Raw genomic sequence first — 20,056 nt, 5'->3', positions numbered from 1 at the left:
TCCTGATTTGTAGCATTTGTCAATTTTTATGGTGTACATATTCCTGCCATGACCAATTTCAAGCTACCAACAGTTTAACAACTGGCTCACAAAATTCCTGATTATTTGACAGTCAGCTATCAGGAGCCTATGGGAGCTAGCCCCAGCATACCTCTGCATGAAGCCCATGCTTTAGTGTGATAAGACAGAAGTTACATGGGTAAACTAATAGACAAACATGATACTTTCAGATTTGGATAAATGCCATAAAGTAAGTATGCAACAGAATAGGACATGAGCGATTAAATGAGAGGTGATTGTCAAATATTCAGGGATTTTGTAAGCCACGGTTGCATATCGTAAGTATCCAGTAAGTGTTGGCTAGGAAAGTCCTTTCTTAGGGGTCAGTGTTTGAACTAAGTTATAGTGATGGAGAGAGAAGCCTCTGGGTAAATTGCATTCTAGATACTGGAGGTCTGTGATTGCTTGTGTGTGAGAAAAGTAGAGAAGTGCATTCCGGAGAGGGGGAGAGACAAAGGTGGGGGAGGGTAAGAGAGGAATGATTCAGATATCCATAGAAAGATAAAAAGATCTGGATAAATAATGGAGGAAGAGTTAACACAGCACATGGGCTCCCTTATTCTGGATGTCTCTGAGAACCAGTTGATTTCCTGCCTTGGGTCTGTAAGTATCCATTATCATTTACAATAAATCCCTGCTCTGGTTGGAATTCTGTGACTTGTTACCAAGAGAGTTGTAACACAACTTGCATGTGCTGGTATACACACACACACACACACTTAATTTTTTCCCCAAGATTCTAGAAATCGGCTGTTGGCAGATGATGCATCCACGATTTGAATCCAGAAAACACATCTATAGTGTGTGAGATATCTTTTACATCTCTATGTTCACCACAGTGCTTAGTATGGTTCACTGCACTCCAAGGCCTCAGAAAATAGTTAATGGAAGAATGAATAAGGAACTCAATTATGTTTCGGGGAATGGCTATCAATTTTATGAACGCATCAGAAATAGCCTTGTTAGAATGCAGATGGAAGGACTTTACCCCGTGGGATTCTGCACTTTTAATAAGCACCCAATATTCTAGGATCCAGGGAAACTGAAGGCCATGCTTCAATAAGCTTCGATTTAGCAGAAGAACTTGCTGGAAAAGTGTAGACAGGGGACTTGAGAATTATTCAACATGCCGTCCTTCAGGAGTGGATGTGATCTAGCAGAAGCAAAGTCCAGGGCTCCAGTCTTGCAACCCAGTGTATAGATTTGGGGATGCTATTTCCCCTTCGGTGGGCATTGATTGGTTCTGACATGTAGAAAATGAGAGGGGTTGATATCTCAGCTGCTCCTTCCAACTCTGACCTTCTGTGACTTGCTTGTTGCTTACCTTCCCCATCCTGTACATTTTGCTCCTGACAATCCAGCCACATCACTCAAGCCCCTTGCTTCCTGTAGGCAATGGTTGTTAGGACATTGATGAGAAAACACTTCCTCAAAAGCGATAATTTCATCTTAGAACTTGGGCCGTGTTCTCATTCCCTCTTGGCCTTTTTTTCCTCATCTGTGGATAAAGGTTTTGGGCTCGATTTCTGTTTATCAAAGGGTAGAACATAAATCTGAGGTAAGGATAGATGGTTGGAGGACACAGTAATAAAGTTGAATGGTGCTCAAGAACGATAGCACTGTTTGAGCTTCTTTTTCAATATTTTCAGATAATCAAAGGCTTTACCTTGGAGTTACTATGGCTATAACACCTTTATGACTAAAGATGGTCTTTTTTTTTTTTTTTCCTGAGAGGGCTAACTTCAAATTTGGGAGTTTTATATACCTGCATCTTCAAATAGTTAATTTCCAGTGGGTACCTATCATTTTTATTGCATATAGGGAGAGAACCTAATACATGGGAAAGTCATTTGAGTCTCCAAAAGAAAATAGGGGTGTGTGGTTGAGTTGGCCAGATATGGAGGAGTAAACCCTGCAGAGTGTCCTAGGCTGAAGAAAGGATTCAAGAGAATGCCAGGAGGAAGATCACAGTGAAGTCTTTATTCGACTGATTCAGATGTTGGTCCATTGGCAAGAAAGGTGAGGTCACTGTGTTTCCTGACCTCAGTTGCCGGTGTGAAAAATTTCAACTGCTAAGGAGAGACTCATACATCTGCACTAGAGATATGGTTCTCATTAAGTGAGTTCTGAGTATAGTTTATGTAGAAGAAATTTCTATCAATGTGAATGTAAGCTCCAATGGGAAAAATCCTCCCCATTTCCATACACAAAACTTTTACTTATTTTAAACTCTAGCTTAAGCTGAAGTAATCATTATTGAAGTGAGTCTTTACTTTCCCAGAGTAACTCACTCCACAGCCAGGATGACTAGAGGTAGCAAATAAAAGTATAGGACGCCCAGGGGAATTTGAGTATTACATAGTTTATTCTTAAGTATATTTTTAAATACATTATTTTTTTAAAAAAAAATGTAAGTATGTGCCGTGTAATATTTGTTCCATGTAGGGACATGCTTATACTAAAAAGTATTTGCATTGATCTGAAATTCCAACTAACTGGGCATCTTATATTTTACTTGGTGACCCTAACTACACTTATGCAGCAAAGATAAAATCAGATATAACTGAAAGATGTGGTGAATATTTTTCTGGTCTAGTGTTGGGGTTGTCAAATGGAAGGGACAGAAATTTCTTATTGCTTCTTGTTGCTAAGAGAATTATATAGACTAAATCAGTGGTTCCTAAAATTAGTCCACATATGTAACAAAATTTACACTGCTTCATAGCAGGATTTAAAAAAAAAAACATGATAAGTGTCTTATAACACTGAACATTTAATTTTAAATAATGATCATTTGTTATGAGATTTTTTTTTCCTTTATCATTTCTAAAAACTATTTTTTCTTCATAAAATGATAACCACCTACGGTAGGATATTGTTGCTTTGGTGAATGTTTGCATGCCCTTATTGGTTAAAACAGAACATTGGTAACTCCGTGTCAATCCCAATCCATTATTTAAATTGGTCTCAAAATTGTAAAATTCAAACTGCTGGATTAAAGTTGAAAAATTTTACTAAAATAGGCGACATGGTTTGATGAAGTAGATCCAAATCAAGAACATTGCATATTAAGTATTTGTGAGCTACGTAGGGCAAGCTGCCCTTGGGATTCTATATGACCACATCTGGTGAGAGGTGGAAGAAAGACTACAAGTCATATGAAAGGAGGAAAAGAGTTTTTGGCTGTGTTCCTCTCTATTTATAATCCTGTTATTCCCCTCACCGAAAATGCCATCCCCTAGAGTACTTACGGATTCCATTTGTACTTGACTCACATAAGAGCCTTCTCTTCGCGAAGAAGGGAGGTAGCAAAGTATTACTCCCAGCCCACAAATTGGGCTTTTATCCTCTGCTATTTTCATGGTTTGGTTTTTAGTAAACAAGAATCTATTTTTAGGGTTTCTTTTCAAAGGTCACTCTGGACTTATCTACGTTATCTACGACTGTTGAACAAATTACCTCAAAACGCGGCAGCTTGAAAGAGCACCTATGTATTACCTTGCAGTCTGGGTGGGTCAGGCAGGCTGGGCTAGGTTCCCTAATTCAGGCTCTCTCACAACACTGCCATCAAGCTGCGAGTCAGGACTGGGGTTTCATCTGAAGTCATCAACCAGGGAAGGATCCACTTCTGAGCTCACTCAGTGGTTGTTGGCAGGATTCAGTTCCTCTTGGGTTGTTGGACTGAGTGCATCATGTTCTGAGTGTTGCCTGGAGGCCACCCTCCATTCCTTGCCCTGTGGGCTTCTCTGTTAGGGCAGCTGGTTCATTAGAGCCAGTAATAAAGATAGTCTGTTGGTGGAATGAAAGTTACTACCTTTTGTAACCTAATCATGGAAGTGATTTCTTATCATCTTTGCTGTATTCTGTTAGAGGCAAGTGATAGATCCCACACTCTGAAGATAAGGCCATTATACAAGAGTGTGGCCATCTCAGAAGGCTGGCTAGTCACACCCAATCTTGCCTCCGCATTCCTATTTTCCTTACAGCATCCACCACTACTTCCTACATCATAGACAGGTGTGTAGATCATGGTCATTTCAAAATGAATCTCATCTATAATAGATTTACCATCTCTGCTCATGACAGTGTTGTTAATGCTGGTTAACAAGGTCACAGCATCAGTTCAATAAGAAAATACTTTGAGATCATGAAATTCTAAAACCATATAAGATGGGGGCGCCTGGGTGGCTCAGTCGTTAAGCATGTGCCTTCGGCACAGGTCATGATCCTAGAGTCCTGGGATCGAGCCCCGCATCGGGTCTCCCTGCTCAGCGGGAAGCCTGCTTCTCCCTCTCCCACTCCCGCTGCTTGTGTTCCCTCTCTCGCTGTGTCTTTCTCTGTCAAATAAATAAATAAAATCTTTAAAAAAAATAAAAACATATAAGATGAACTGGAAGAATTCTAGACTATTGGTCCTGTTTTCCATTATTGCATTTTTTCTGCCATCCCAGATTTTTCAGGGACCTGCTATCAGTAATAGGTTCTTTGGGTCTTTAATCTACTAAATCCCCCCCTTTTTTAAATAAATGTGCATTTCAGAATGCTGCATTGATCTTGTTTCTTAGTGATAGGCAAAGTAAGGAATTGTCTGAGAAGTGGCAGTCAAGCAGGCTCCACACCAATTTGCCACAAATAATTAGGACAACATGTCAACTCTTGGAATCCCAGACCTTTTAATGTAGGTGCCTTGTTTGTATGTTGCTTGTATTAGAAGAAAGAAGTATAGAATTTTAATGTAAGAGGTTAAGCACGACCTTCCAAAGAAAACACTGTCACTCAGGGAGAATTAATTAAGCTTTTATACAAATGAAAGATTAGTACAACAAGTTAAACACCACTACAAAATGTAAATTTGTGAATGCTGGACTCTGATAATTACACAATTAGAACGCAAGCCTCCTTGTCAGAAGAGCGTTTTCTTCCATTTTTGCTCTGTGGTTCAAACTTTTTTCCAGAGATTAATTCAGGAATGAGGACTTTGCAAGTGTTGAAAATAGACAAAACATTGTTGAATAGCCAGATATTTGATTTACCATTTCTTTTGTGGCAGACTGTGTGTGGTTTATTTTGCCTCTTCATGGAAATCATTTAACTTAATAGCACAATAAACATGTAGAAAAACATTAATATTTGATTACAAAGTTATATTATTATTATGTCATTTCTTTTCAAAATATATTGGCTTTAACTTCTCATAGAATTACCATTTTGAGAACAAAAGAAGGAGTAAATTCTCAGCATATGTCCTAATCTAGAAAGCAGATACCAGTCATACCTAGAGTGTTAGAGGTAAAGCTAAAAAGAAAAAAAGAAAAACAACCACTGTGATTATTTAGACTTTTGGAACAATAAATGTACTTTTATAATGAATAAAAATGTTTGTGCATTGATTCTGTTAAATATTTATTTTACTTTTTGAGCTCAAGTCACTCAAACTAGTTGCTTGAATGTGTGTGTGTGTGTGTGTGTGTGTGTGTGTGTGTGTGTTTAAAGATTTTATTTATTTATTTGACAGAGAGAGAAACACAGCGAGAGAGGGAACACAAGCAGGGGCAGAGGGAGAGGGAGAAGCAGGCTTCCCGTGGAGCAGGGAGCCCGATGCGGGGCTCAATCCCAGGACCCTGGGATCATGACCTGAGCCGAAGGCAGACGCTTAACGACTGAGCCACCCAGGTGCCCCAAGTTGAATGTGGTTTTAACTGAATTGATGAATAAAGTATATCAACTTCTGTATTGTAGCTTTAGTAAATTTTACACAAAAATTAAAACATTTTACATTAGACTTTTATTCTTATTTATAATATTTTTGTTTTGTATAGTGGTTCCTAAACAACTTACGTAAGAGGATAAGCCAAACAATCAGAATTCTTGAGAAAGTAGTCCTTGATGTTAATTGAAATAACTACTTAGCTGGAGACTCACTGGCGAAGACTTTCTGTTTCAAATTTGGTTGTGAAAAATATTACTCCAACTTATTTATTCAAGAATTCCTTACTAAGCATCTGGTATATTCTAGACACTGGTCCAGGCACTAAGGATACACTGCAAAACAGAACAGACTAGAGTCCTGTCCTCAGGGAGCAGTCACTCTGGAAAGGAAGACAGATGATAAATATAACAAATTAGTCAATTATGTTTTCTGAAGAAGGCAATAGGTGCTAAGGCAAAAAGAAAATTTGGGGCATGGTACAAGGCTCATCAGTGGTGAGGATGGGTAAACACTGATTGCTGTATTAAACACCGTGGTTGGGGTAAGCCTCAAGGAGGAGCCACCGTCTGAGCAAAGCACTTCCTTACAGGGGTGAAGGAGCAAACTATGCAGATAGATATCGAAGGGAAGAATGTTCTAGAAAAGAGAGAGGCAAGGCAAAAAGCTTTAAGTAGAAGTGTTCATGGGCTTATTTTTATTATATTGTATGTAATGGCCAAGATGGAACTATAATTTAATGACTCAGGGTTTTAGAGAACTTCAAGGCAATTTAGACAGGAATGCTTATTGTTGAGGCCTATGCATTGGGAAGGTCATGGAGCTGGGGTTGAACTTTTACTGATTCCATGTACTTATCACATGCTAGGAATTTTAAGGAATCCAAAAAAGAATTTGGCATAACCCTTGCCCTCAAGGTGACTAGACCAGCTTTTCCGAAATAAAAATTGAATAAAATGACATTGCTAAAGCAGAGGGGCATGAACAAAATGCTGCCAACATTCATAGGAAGGAGATGACTGAAAATACATCTTGTCAGGGAAGCCTCTTGGAAGAAGGAGAAGTTGAGCAGGGTATTCAATTAATGGTGAAACTGTGAATTCATGTGGGAAGTGGTATTGCTCCCCATCCTCACTTTATCATACTTAGTTACTTTACATAAATTACTCGGCCAGGGACTGTGGTAGCCAACTCCCAAGATGTCCCCCAGTGGTCCCCACTTCCTGGCATTCATACCCATTGTGTAGAGACCTCCCACATTACACCAGTTTGGTCTGTGTGACCAACAGAATCAAAGGAAATGGTGATATGTCACATCTGAGATTAGGTTATAAAAGACTCTGTGGCTTCTCCCTCTCCCTCTCTGATCGCTTGTTCAAGCCCATGGCTGTGTGAGGGAGCCATCTTGGAAGCTGATTCTCCCGCCTCAGTCAAGTCTTCAGATGACTATGGCTCAGGCTAACAAATTGGCTGCAATCACCTGAGAGACCCCATGCCAGAACCACCCAGCTATGCTGTTCCCGGATACCTAATCCCCAGAAATTGTGTGATTGAAGTGTTTTGTTTTGTTTTGTTTGTTTGTTTTAAACCATTCAGTTTGAGATAATTTTTGGCACATGAATAAATAATACGAAACCAAGTGTAGTTTTTGGCCATAACAAAGGTATCCAGCTAAAATATAAAACCAGTCAGAAAATTGCAATCTCCTCTTCTGAAAACTCTTGAGGCACAAGAAGATTTTAAGTGTTAACTAGAGAGACACTATGTTGGCCACTAAGATCTGTAGTGGAGTTAATGCAAATGCTGTCCCCTGAAGCCAGGATACCAGTGACCATTTGTGGGAGATTGTTTTAAAACAATGCAGATAATTGAGAGGAATTGAAGATTGTTTGAGACTCTTCAGGTCCCCACATACTCTTCCAGGTTAACAATAACAATAAAACAATAACAACTCAATAATAACTCCCATTTATTTAGAACTTAGTATGTTCTAGGCACTTCATGACTGCTGTACAAATAGAGAGCTGTCTTATTTCATCCTCAAATAATCCTATGAAATAAGTGCTATTGCTCTCATTATTCATATGAATGTGGCAAACAAGATTTCGTGCAGTGCCTCTCAAACAGAAATTGATCTTCAAAATCTCCCTGCAAAGGCAGATGTCACTGCCTCCATTTTGTAAGTGAACAAACTGAGAGTCACACAGAAAAGGTAATTTTTAAATACATTTTAAAATGCTTTTCTCCCAGGTGTACAGTTATTTAGTAAGTCACTGAGCTAGAATTCGAATCCAAGAATTGGTATAATTCAGAATTTATGTAACTGCAAATCTCAGTTTTTCCCACTATGACACATGTAGCAAAAGCAATTGACTATCAGTAAGGATGTCTGTTGGAAGAAACATACATAACGTACAAAATAATGTTAATAATAATGAGATGATGGTGACGCCTGTCAATAAGCCCAATTGTGTTTCTGAGCAGGTTTGCAGCGATGGCACCTCAGAGACTTACTTTGATGAAAATATTTTGGCGATCCTTTTCCCTGCTCTCATTTCTAGGTATTTTGGCATTTAGAATGGGATGGGGGATGGAGATCAAAAATTTTTCTCAAAATGACAGAAAACGGATCATTTGCATGGGAATGCCAGCTGGGGAGAAGGGAACATACGCTTGCATTCAGGAAAAGTTTCACAGGATGTAAAAAGAAACCATCTGCTTTTTCTTTTTGTTCTTGTTTAAGAACAGCTTGTGTTTGCAACTCACAATTTAAGACATGGTAATAACCTACAGGACTTTGTGAAGCATGAATCGTACTGCTTTTTTTCTCCTCATTTTTTCCTACTTATTTTTTCACTCGGTGTTTGCAAAACGAAGGATGCAAAGAGGCTATTTGCATGTTGCAACTTGGATAATAAAATTCTTCTGATCGCGGCCCGAGTCTGCCTTTTTTTGGTGTTTTTTGGGCATTCCAGGATCCTGCGATGAAATCCAGCCAATATGAATCAAGCGTAATGCTCGACTTAGCTATAAGAAACACCGTAGGCTAAGACTGTGGCTCAGTGCACCTCCTGTTCATCCTATGCAGAGAACTATTTTCGTGACCCTGCTTTATCTGCAACAGCACCTGGTAGGGACTTGCAAATCGTTTTTGGAAAAAAAAAGCAGTTTTATATGTTTACTCTTCTTATTAGCATTCATCTCTGTGGCTTTGATGTGTGCCTTCTTCCCCTGCTGAAGTTTTCTTAATGATTCAGACTTCTCTACTGCTTATATGCAAACCAGTGCAGGAGCTTGCCATTTGCAGACAGACCGATGGATCCATGAGTGGAGTTTCCAGTGGGAAGGGCTCTAAAGATCCTTTGGGGTCAGCAGTTAGATAATATTGCAAAGGGGTTAAGATAAATCAGACTGTGTGGGTGAAGGTCCTGGATCCCCCGCTTACTAGCTCTGTGACCTCAGGCAAGCTACTTAACTTCTCCAGGAATAATATTACCCACCTGGAAGTGTTGTTAGGCAGGTTCAATGAGTTAAGTAGAAAGTGCTCAGGACTGTACCTTGAAGCACTAATGGGAAGAACTGGGACCTATGGCAGGAAATTCACAAAATTTAATAGCACCCTATCATGTTCTCCTACAAGATAAAACAGTCCCATGCAGAGACACAGAGTGATGTGATGTACATAAATTTAAAAATATGTGTAATATATTTAATTATGAAATTATATATGATATATATAAATATATATAAAATTATATGTATAATTAAACACCTTTCCATTGGGGATTGTAAAGTCTACCCCAGGGTTTCTCAACCTCTGTCCTATTGACATTTTGAACCAGATAAAATTTTGTCGTGGCCTGTTCTGGGCTTTGGAGGGTGTCTTGCAGCATCCCTGGCCTCCACCCATTAGATGCCGGTAGCATATTCGTCTCCTATTATGATAACCAGAAATATACCCAGATATTGTCAAATGTACCTTGGGAATCAAAATCATCTCAGTTACCATCAAGCTAACTGATCTTGCCTATCTTTAAAATCTCCAATTTCTGCGATCCCAAATTGTGATGAGGAGAAAGCAAGGAATATGCAAGCATCTTTGGGTATCACAGTGCAGAAATGTCTGCTTGTTCTGTTTGTATTTAGGCTTCGAGGAACAAATTCAAACTTCACTCTTTGTATGTACGCCCTGTATGTGCAGATGTGCTAAATTTATTTGAATCACTTCAAACTCATTAAGCACTCAATTTCCTGTCTCTTTGTATGATCCTCCTTTACATTAAGATATTATCTTTTTAATAGGTGCTGGATAGGGGAGCTCAGGCATGCACACCAGACCAGTGGATTTTCTTTAGAACTGGAAGTTGCTGGGGGGAAAAATGCAAGGATTAAAACTATTTTAGGAGTGATTTTTGAATTTTTTAATGTTTTGATATTGCATTTTGGAAGCGGCAGCAAAGCCCTTATCGGTTTGTGAATATTAGCGCTGCATTCATTAGCCTTTTCTAGAGGTTTTAAAAAGCTCACATTCATCAAATAGTTTAAATATAGTTTAAATTATTCCCATGTATTCACATCTTCCAAGTATCTAATTGACTCTTCCATCAAATTCAACTGATTTAGATGCAAAATTTTGTTTTCTTTTGTTTTCTAATGTTCAAATGAACACTTTGTGTGACGTGAGCTAGAGACACGATTGCAGTCAAGATGGTAGGGGGTTTTCATACCTTGACTGGGTCTCTCGGGCTGTGAAAGCATAGCAACAATCAATGAAATGACAAATAGGCAACACCAACACAGACATGGCCAGTCTTGGACAGGATATACATCTCCTCGAGCTGGCCTCTTGGCCTGGAAATGGGCACCCCTGGCTGGAGGGACATTGGTGCGGGTAACTGAGTCAAATGTGGCAAGGGAGGGTGGGAAAGCAGAGCCAGGCTTGTGGCTTGGAGACAAGTGCTGTGCAAGTTTGAGAAAAGAGCTAAAAAGGGAAATCCAGAGAGGGATGCCAGGGGCTATGACCTTCAGAAAGCTGAAGACCTAGGGCAATATGAAGCCATGGTCTCAGCCTTAAAACCAGGGATTGAATGAAAGCACCCTTCACTCAATGGCTGGATCTGGGATATCCCCATTGTCTACACAGACATGGAATCTCAAATTGCCACTAAAAGACTAATGCGAGACTGGGCACTCAGAGGATTAGGTAAGGGCATATACAAAAGGTGTGTGTGTGTGTGTGTGTGTGTGTGTGTGTGTGTGTGTGTGATCACAGAGAGTGAAAACAATAAAAATAAGATGATCCATTCCACTCAAAGATTGTGTATGCATCTCCAGTAAGTTCCGATGTGCTGAGTCAGAATAGTTCCCAAACCAAGCACTTGAAGGTGTCTAGTGCCAAGGAAGCTGCAAGATAAATCATTAGAACAATTAAATCCGTCTGGAAAAACCTAGTGCAAGGCAACAACTACTCCCTGAGTGTGTAACATGCACTGTGCATGATGCCTTGCACGTGTGGAGCTTACGTTCTGATGGCATTCCTTAAGACACTCAAATCAGAAACTACGTCCACAGGAAGGATAAGAAACTCCAGAACAAAAACAAACAACAATGAAATAAGAAACATGGAACTCGAATAGAAATCTTAGAAATGAGAAGCATCATAATTCAAATAAGGCATTCCGTGATGGCTAAGTCCTGGAACGGATATTGTCAGAAAGAATTTGTTTTGCCAATATAATACTGAGATTCACCCTGATCCAGAAAAGGGTTTAAAACTACAAATGACTAATTAGATGTCACGAAGATTGAGAGTTTCCAAATATGTGTGTTAAAGAGTAATTTTTAAAAAGGTTGAAAACATTCTTTTTATACAGATATAAAATGAACGTGTTCAAGATGTAACTCATTACTAATGAGGGGATCTGTAAAACATTAGGACTGGCTTGAAGAAGAAATCAAAGAAGGACACATTTATACTGAGTAAGGGAATGTTGAAACTAATTTACAAATAGATGATGCAAAACAGGCTTTTTCTGTGCAGAGTTGAGGGGGCAAGTAAATTGAACCTCCCTGGCCAGAATTTTCATATCTATGGACAAGAATTCTTTTGCATTGCTATTAGTTATTTACAGTTTGTACTGTGATAAAAACAGCTCAAAGGCAATGAATAGCTAGAATCAGACAACCTGGAAGACAATGCTCGAAGGCACGGGCTGGCAAACTATCTCTTGGGCCAAAGGCAGCCTTCAGTTTTATTGCAACACAGCCACTCCCACCTGTTTCTACATGTTGTCTCTGCTTGGACAGCACAGTGGTGGAAGTGAGTAGTTGCAAAGGGGTCATATGACCCACAAAGGCTAAAACATAGTCACTTTCTGGACCTTTACAGAAAGTGAGCCTATTCCTTTTCGGAGCACTGCAGTTTTCTACTGGATCACATTTTCTCAACACAAACAATAGAGTTCTAAAAGAAAGGGATGGTAAAGAAGCAATATTTAAGAAGAACTGATGGTTTTTTTTTTCCCTAGAATTGAAGTAAGACATGAGTCCTTAAACCAATATTTCACTCTGAGAACAAACAGATACATAAAATTAGATTTTACCCAGATACAGGAGAAAAACTGCAAACATTAACAGAGGCAGGAAAAAAAATTAAATGAGAGTGAATACATTTTGAATTAGAAATATGATGGAAAAGTATTTTACATGTGTTATCTGATCTCATTTTTATAATTATTCTAGGAGTAGGCACTGATATTGCCATCAGTTTTTAGCAACCAACAAACTGAGATCAAAGTCACACCACCAGTAACTGGTAGAGCTCAGAACAGATCTTGGGTCTTCTGGCTCAAGGAGATTCGGGCCACTGTATTTGGCTACTTTGTTATTATAAAGAAATAGATTTTTTTTTAAAGGGTAACACATGTCCTTAATTAGGAAACACAGGAGGAGAAGTCAAGTAGCTGATTGAGTTCCGTAGAGAATTTTGCCACTAAGAAATAGAAATGCAAAGAACAACTGGCTAAATGGAGCTTGCCCCAGATTCAAGAATTGGAAGAGTGACAGCAGAGAACGGAATGGGTGGGGGGCCGTGGGAAATGGGGCTAAAGACCAGGTAAGGCTTTGCAGGCTGTGCTAAGAATTTTGCATTATTTCTAAGTGCCATGTGAAGATATTGACGTTTTAAAAACAATGAGAGAGGTGGGTGAATTGATCTGATTTACATCTTGAAAAGAGCTTTTGGGCTGCAGAGTGAGGAGTGGTGTGGAAATGGACCAGAATGGATGTGGGAGACCCATTAGAAAGATACTGATATCTAACAGCCAAGATTATTATATGCCCAGAGGAAGCAGCTAGCCAAATAATGGTAAGAACTTGTAGTAATCAAACTGGGAGTGGAAGATACAGAGTATGGGCATGCGTATTTCCATAGGGAAACTTTGTCCCTTTCTCTTGCTTGGTCTTTCTCTTATGTTCTTCAGTATTTGGACTTATTAGCAGGTGGAGTAAACTTCCATTGTTCTGGGTGCCTGAATTCCCACTGGAGGATGATGCTGTGATTGATTCTGTTTGTGTTCTGCAGGTGAGTGTACTTTGTGCTTATCTCCAGGATAGCACTTTTCACGTTGAATTGTAACGCCCAAAGTACCTTGGCCTTCCCAATTAAGAAGAACCTCTTGAGAATGAAGACTTTGTCTTATTTACCTTTGCATCCCCACTGCCCAAACCTGCCGACCAAAAATAGTCATTCAATACAAGTTGTTGGCTAAATGAATGGGATTCATTTATGTGGAACAGAGTGTTTTCTTCTGCCAATTTTAGCAGCTCTCTTCATTTACGTGTTTCTAGACTGACGCTAATTCCCAGGCTCCTTAGAACTAAAAACCTTCCGTAATAATGCTATTATTCATTTAAGCCACCAGTGTTTCTTACATAAAATATACAGGCCAATATAAATGTCTTGAATAACACAAATGCACTTGAATTCTGCTACAGGTATTAGTTCGATGACAAATTAATAATGACGCTAATTCACAGCATCTCATACGTTGGACTCTTGAAACATGTATTATTTGTTTATATTTTCCTCCACGACATGCTTTTTGTATGACCCTCCAAAACCTCTCTGGGTCTCAGTTTCCTCAGTTACTAACCCGGAGATAATATTTATCCACTTTGACAGATCTTGTAAGGATAAATAAGAAAATATGAAGTATGTTCATGGTATAGTAGGTTTTTATTTTTATTATTATTTATTATTTTTTCTATTATTTTTTCTTTTTTTCTATTAATCTATTATTTTTATACTTCCACACTTTGTTTCTTTTCTTTCCTTTTTTTTTTTTTTTTTTTTTTTAGTTCACTATGTCCCCCTCATGCCATGGCTTACTTAACTGGCTGGGTCTCCTTTTAATTCTTTTAACTTGCATTACTGAATCTACTCCAATATTTTCTCTGATGTTGCCTTTTATGCCTCTAAGGAGAATAAAGTCAGAAGGCCTACATCCACCTGTCATGAATACATTGATTTCAAACGGGTCTCTCCCCCCAATTTTCCCCTAAAGAAGGCAATTCAAATTTCTCTCATTTTTCTAACACATCCACGGTTAGTTACGTATTTTCTGCACTGCATGCAAATCTGCAGATGGTAATGAACTCCTTCGTTCTCCTGTCCTGTTATATCAGATGCATGCCGTCCCGGGAAACTGGGCAGTATCAGCCTGGTGGCTAGCTGGAAATAATAGAGCCTTTTGTTGCAGGCACTGATTTGTAGGGTTGGCGTTTCTGAACTTAGGACGGGCAGATGCATTAATTACTTCCTCACCTGACACCCCAGTGGCTCTGCGTTTCCTTTAATCATCCATCTTGTATGAGTTTCCACTTGCCCACTGTAATTTTAATAGGCTAATATTTTGAGTCCTAGGTGGGAATTCCTTATGTTGAAATTTCCAAAACAATTTTGTGTGCTTTGGTTGGTTTTGATTGCCAGATGAAACCCCTCTTAAGGTAAACATTTTAATAAACAAACTCTTTTCGCCTGGATGGTAATGCTAAGTTGAAATGGATGCATTAGCCATCCTTGCCTTTGTTCTTGGGCCTCCAACAGCTCATTTGGTGCATGATTCGGCTTTGTTCTCAGAGTGTCATATTAAGGAGTTAGAAGTGCTCACCCTCTAAATTGGAACTCGGGTGTCTTTCTGTTCTGAATTCTCCTGGAATTTGTGTTTCTACTCACATTATCTTATAGACTTAGGCAAGACAGGAGGGAAGGAGCACTTTATACATCCTGATAAACACAAGCACGGGATCAAGGAGAAACTCTGCCAAGGTTGCTAATTGAAATTGTCTAGGGAAGGATTGCTCAGACTGTAATCTGTAGAGGAATCACTTAGAGATCTTGTTAAAATTCGGTTTCTGATTCAGTGGGTCTGGGGCCTCAGATTCTCTGTGTCTGACACATGTTAAGATGCTCCCTGGGGGTGTCAGCGCTGCTGACCTATGGCTCTGGCTGCAGCTGTAAGCATGTCCCCTAGCTTTCCCTTCCTGCTATCATGATTGTCACCTTCATTATGCCACCAGGGGATGCTGAGAAACAGCCAGGTTTGGGAACTGTGTTAGTAGTGTCCCAGGGCTGCCACAGCAGATAACCACAGACTAGGTGACTCATAACAGCAGAAACTTGTTCTCTAAGACTTCTGGAGGCCAGAAGTTCCCAGTGACGTTCTCAGCAGGACTGTGCTCTTTCCAGAGGCTCTAAGGGAGATCCTGTTCCTTGTCTCTTCCAGCTTCTGATGTTTATCAGCATTCCTTGGCTTGCGGCTGCTCACTCCACTCTCTATGCCTGTCCTCACACGGCCTTCACTTCCTCTGCCTGTCAGTTCTCTGCATGTCTGTTTTAAGGACACTTGTCATTGGATTTAGGGCAGTATTGGGATTCTTTAGAGAAACAGAACCAATAGGATGGAGATATATACATACATATATAATTATATCAGCAAAGACCCTGTTGCCATTTAAGTTCATGTTAACAGATTCTGGGAGGTTAGGACATGGACATCTTTTGGAGGGGCCGCCATTCAGCCCGCCATAAGAATCACGTGATTAGGTGATCGTTGTAATGTCTCATTCAAGCCAGGAATCCTACAGTTCTAAATAGGAAAATTGTTTGTTTTTAAAAATTGAAGTATAATTGACATACAATAGCCTGTTAGTTTCAGGTGTACATCACAGTGATTAGGTATTTTCATACATTTATGAAATGATCCCACTGCGTCTAGTTACCATCTGTCACCATACAGAGTCGTTACATTATTGACTCTATTCCCTATGCGGTGCATTACATCCCCATGACTTCTTTACTTTACAGCTGGAAGTCTGTTACTCCTCCTAATCCCCTTTGCCTGATTTGCCCAACCCCTAACCTCTCCGCCCCCCCTGCCCCCTGCCCCGGAAACCGACAGTTTGTTTCTAGTATCTATGAATCTGTTTGGTTTGGTTTGTTCGTTTGTTTTTTAGATTCCACATATCAGGGAAGTCATATGGTGTTTGTCTTTCTCTTTCTGACTTATTTCGGTTAGCATGATGCCTTCTAGGTGTATCCCTGTTTTGCAAATGGCAAGATTTCATTCTTGAAAACTGCACTCTTAATGTAGAAATGAGGATGTTTTTGCCCTCTTAGATATCAGCGCTTTGTGAACGTCTGTAGAGGACAAGGGGAGACTGGCGAGGACTAGAATATATCCATATAAGTGTTCAATTAGAGAAACAAAATCAAGCACAGGAGGAAGGTAGAGCTGAGACTAAGAGCCAAAGACAGCAGAAGCCGAGACGACCATAAAGAAACTGGGTATTTTCTTCCACCCGAGTGGAACGTCTCTGTCGGCACTTTTCTGAAAGGCACACAGATCACCTGGGAGGGGCTGGAGCGTCTGCATGTCTAGTAATCCCCCAGGTGCTGTCATCGCTGCTCTTCCCTGGACCATACTGTGAGCAGCAAGGGCATAGGCTGGGCAAAAACGTGTAAGGACCATTAACTGAAACAGGTATACATTGCTAGGGAGAGGCAACTTTGGGTCGGCCAAGAACTGGAGGGACCACGTGCCTTCTCTTTGGCCTCCTTACAAAATTCAAGTATAATGTTGCCAAACTTCTGGCTTTTCAAGAGAAATCTGTATGTTTATACAAAATTTCTATATTTATCAGTGTTGGCAACTGATTCCCAAAATTCAAAAACCACCAGTGAAACAAATAAAACTGTATTTTAAAAATGACTGCCATTGCTCAACCTCTGGCAGGTGAATCTTTTATGCCCCATATGTAAATTGAGCCAATCTGTGACTCCCTTGTACATAATACTAATTATTAAAATCATCGATGCTGATAAACTAAAGGATAAAAGAAGACCAACGTTTACTATGAAGTGTTAAACTAGCTTGAATTCTGTTTTACACAGCTCTCCAAATGGGTAGCTCTTCAGAACACACCATGTCAAGAAGGAAATGAGACATTCCAAGGGCTATTAACTACTCCACCAGAGATCTTGGAAGATCACTGCAGTGTTATTTAGTGTCGATGTTTATTTAATTCTGGTGCAGAAGGGCAAATTTACCATGTTCAATGGTCCTCAAACTCACACTGGCTTACATGAGTGTGGCTTAATGACCCATTGACAGTAGACTATGGCATTACCCTATAAAATAAATAGTGACAGGAGAGAGGACAGCCTGGAGTCGTTGATTTTAATATATTATACTAGAGACTATTTTTCTTTGTTGATAGAACTCAGAGTTAGCATGGTTTATCAGCTGATTTGTTTGATAGGACGAAGTGAAGCTGGATGTGGTAATTGACATCCTCCCATCTTTCCCTGGTCATAGTCTGCTATGAGTATAGATTAATGAATCCTACTTTGTCCAATCTTCCGAACAATGCTAGATAATCTGTCAATAGCTAAATGGTATAGCTTAGGTGGCCCTGTAAGAATATCACTATCCCTTTCCATATTCGATATAGAACTTGAGATTTTAAAAGCTACAGACATTAAAAAAATTTAAAAAATAATAAAAGCTACAGACATTGATATAAATGCCATGTCACAAGGGATGTAGAATACACAGTTGCCAAAGGTGCAAGAAATATAGCAATCATGTCTGGGAACTCTCCATGGGAAATTGGAGGGCCATTACACAGCATTTCACCATAATGGAGTATAAAGAATATGATTTAACTGGAAGAAGAACCTGCATCATAATATAGTCAGATATTATAGCTTTATTATATAAAGCTTAGAGCCACTCCAAATGTTCCTGAAAAAGCCTTGCAAAAGTATCCTACCCATAGCAAAGAGATCACTTGTGCTCTGCAGAGCTCAGAAGTGACCCAGCTTCAGGATCTGTGGTTGAACTCAGGCTTTGTGAACTTTACAAGGATGTCTTGAGTGAGAGATTGAAATATAGAAAAGGATTTTGGCTTTATTTTTTACCCTACTTTGTTGTTTCCAAGAAGAGTTTGTTTGTTTATTTTTTAAATAAGTAAGAAGTAGGAAAAAAAAATCATCAGAAAATCCAGTAGGCAATCTATGAGGTTTAACATAAAACAAAACAAAACAAAACGACAACAACAAAAAACAATTGGAAAAAGACAGGCCAAAGCATGTGGTCCTGTTTACCTGGGCAGTTTACTGTGAGCTGCCAATATTATAAACCTGTTACTTTCACTAGATTGATAGTGGCTTCCTGGAAGCCTGATTTAGGAATAAGTCTGAGGCTGATCGTTAGTTCCCTGGGAAAGAGTGCCATGATTGATTAGCAATGTCTGCCTTGAGCACAGGAATTAAGTATAGGTAACATATCTGCCATATATTTACATAGATATTTTGTATTAATGCTTGAGGGGATTCTTTTACTTGAAGCTTTATTTAAAAAAGTACAAAGATAGATTGAGAATGCCTGAACCCTCTCCATCCAGAGAGAACTAAATATAATTTATTAGGCAAATGACAATAAATATGATATACACAGACCACATGGAAAAAACAAAAACTGATTTTTGACATTGGCAATGGATAAATTTCAGATCTTTGCAAATCCGCTGTTAAAATCCCATAGGAACAGTTCATGAGAGTTAGTACATACTGAATAGCACCCTTGTGAGGATGCTGAGTTGTTGACTGGGGCCATCCACCTAGCCAGGTGACTTGGTCTTGCATATCAATGATCATGAGGTAAATGCAGGCCTCTGAAAATGCACAAGGTACTTCAGGTTATAAAGCTTCAATGCCACTCTCTATGGTAGGCAGAATGATGCCTAAAATGCCCACAGCCTAATCCCTGGGAACATATGAATATGTATATTATGTAGCGAAAAGGATTTGGCAGATTTTGAAAGTGGAAGATTATCTGGGATTATCCAGGTAAGCTTAATATAATCACATGAGCCCTTAAAAGCAGAGATCTTTTTCTGGTTGAAGGCAGAGAGATGCAGAGGGGACATGGGAGAGATTCAGAGCGAGAGGGACTCAGCCTGCTGCCTGCCAGAAGGGGCTATGGGGAAAGCATGAGAAGGAATGTGAAAGCTTTAGGAGCAAATAGCTGTCCCCACCTGACAGCCATCAGGATGTGGGGACCTCAGCCCTACAACCACAAAGAATGATATTCAGCCAATAACCTGAATAAGCCTGAAAGTGAATCCTTCCCAGAACTTCCAGATAAGAGTCTAGCCTGGTTGACACCTTCATTTCAGTCTTGTGAAACTAAGGAGAAGACACACCTGAGCCATTTTGTGCTCAGACTTTTGACCCCCTGGAACTATGCATAATAAATAGGTGTTGTTTTAAGCTGCTGAAATTGCAGTAATCTGTTACAGCAACAATATTAAATGAATATACTCTCAAATAGTTGAAACTGATACGTGAAGGTCTTAAGTATCAAAGATGTTATATTAAGGTATATACCATCTACAGTAGATAAACCCCGAATCTTGCTAGCTTCATACCATACATTTTCTCACTCATGTCATGACCAAGTGCAGGTTGGTAGATTGTTCTGGTTGGCTCCTCTTGAAAGCAGAATCCCAAGGGTGGGGCCCTCATCTCTAGCACTTGGAATTCCTAAATACTGCAGAGAAGTAACAACAGTGTACCCAGTCATGCAGGCCTATAATGGTAACATTGCTTCCTAGAGGAATATTTGTATACCTCACTGGCTAGAAACCAGTCACTTGACTCCAACCCACAAAGAAGAATGAGAAATTTGTTTTTGATTTTGTGTGTGTGTGTGTGTTTGTATGTGT

This window comes from Eumetopias jubatus, unplaced genomic scaffold, assembly GCF_037043125.1.
Source record: "Eumetopias jubatus isolate StellerSeaLion01/CBP00866 unplaced genomic scaffold, mEumJub1_p1.0 scaffold_9, whole genome shotgun sequence".
NCBI classification, from domain to species: Eukaryota; Metazoa; Chordata; class Mammalia; order Carnivora; family Otariidae; genus Eumetopias; species Eumetopias jubatus.
This window is presented reverse-complemented; position numbering follows the sequence as displayed.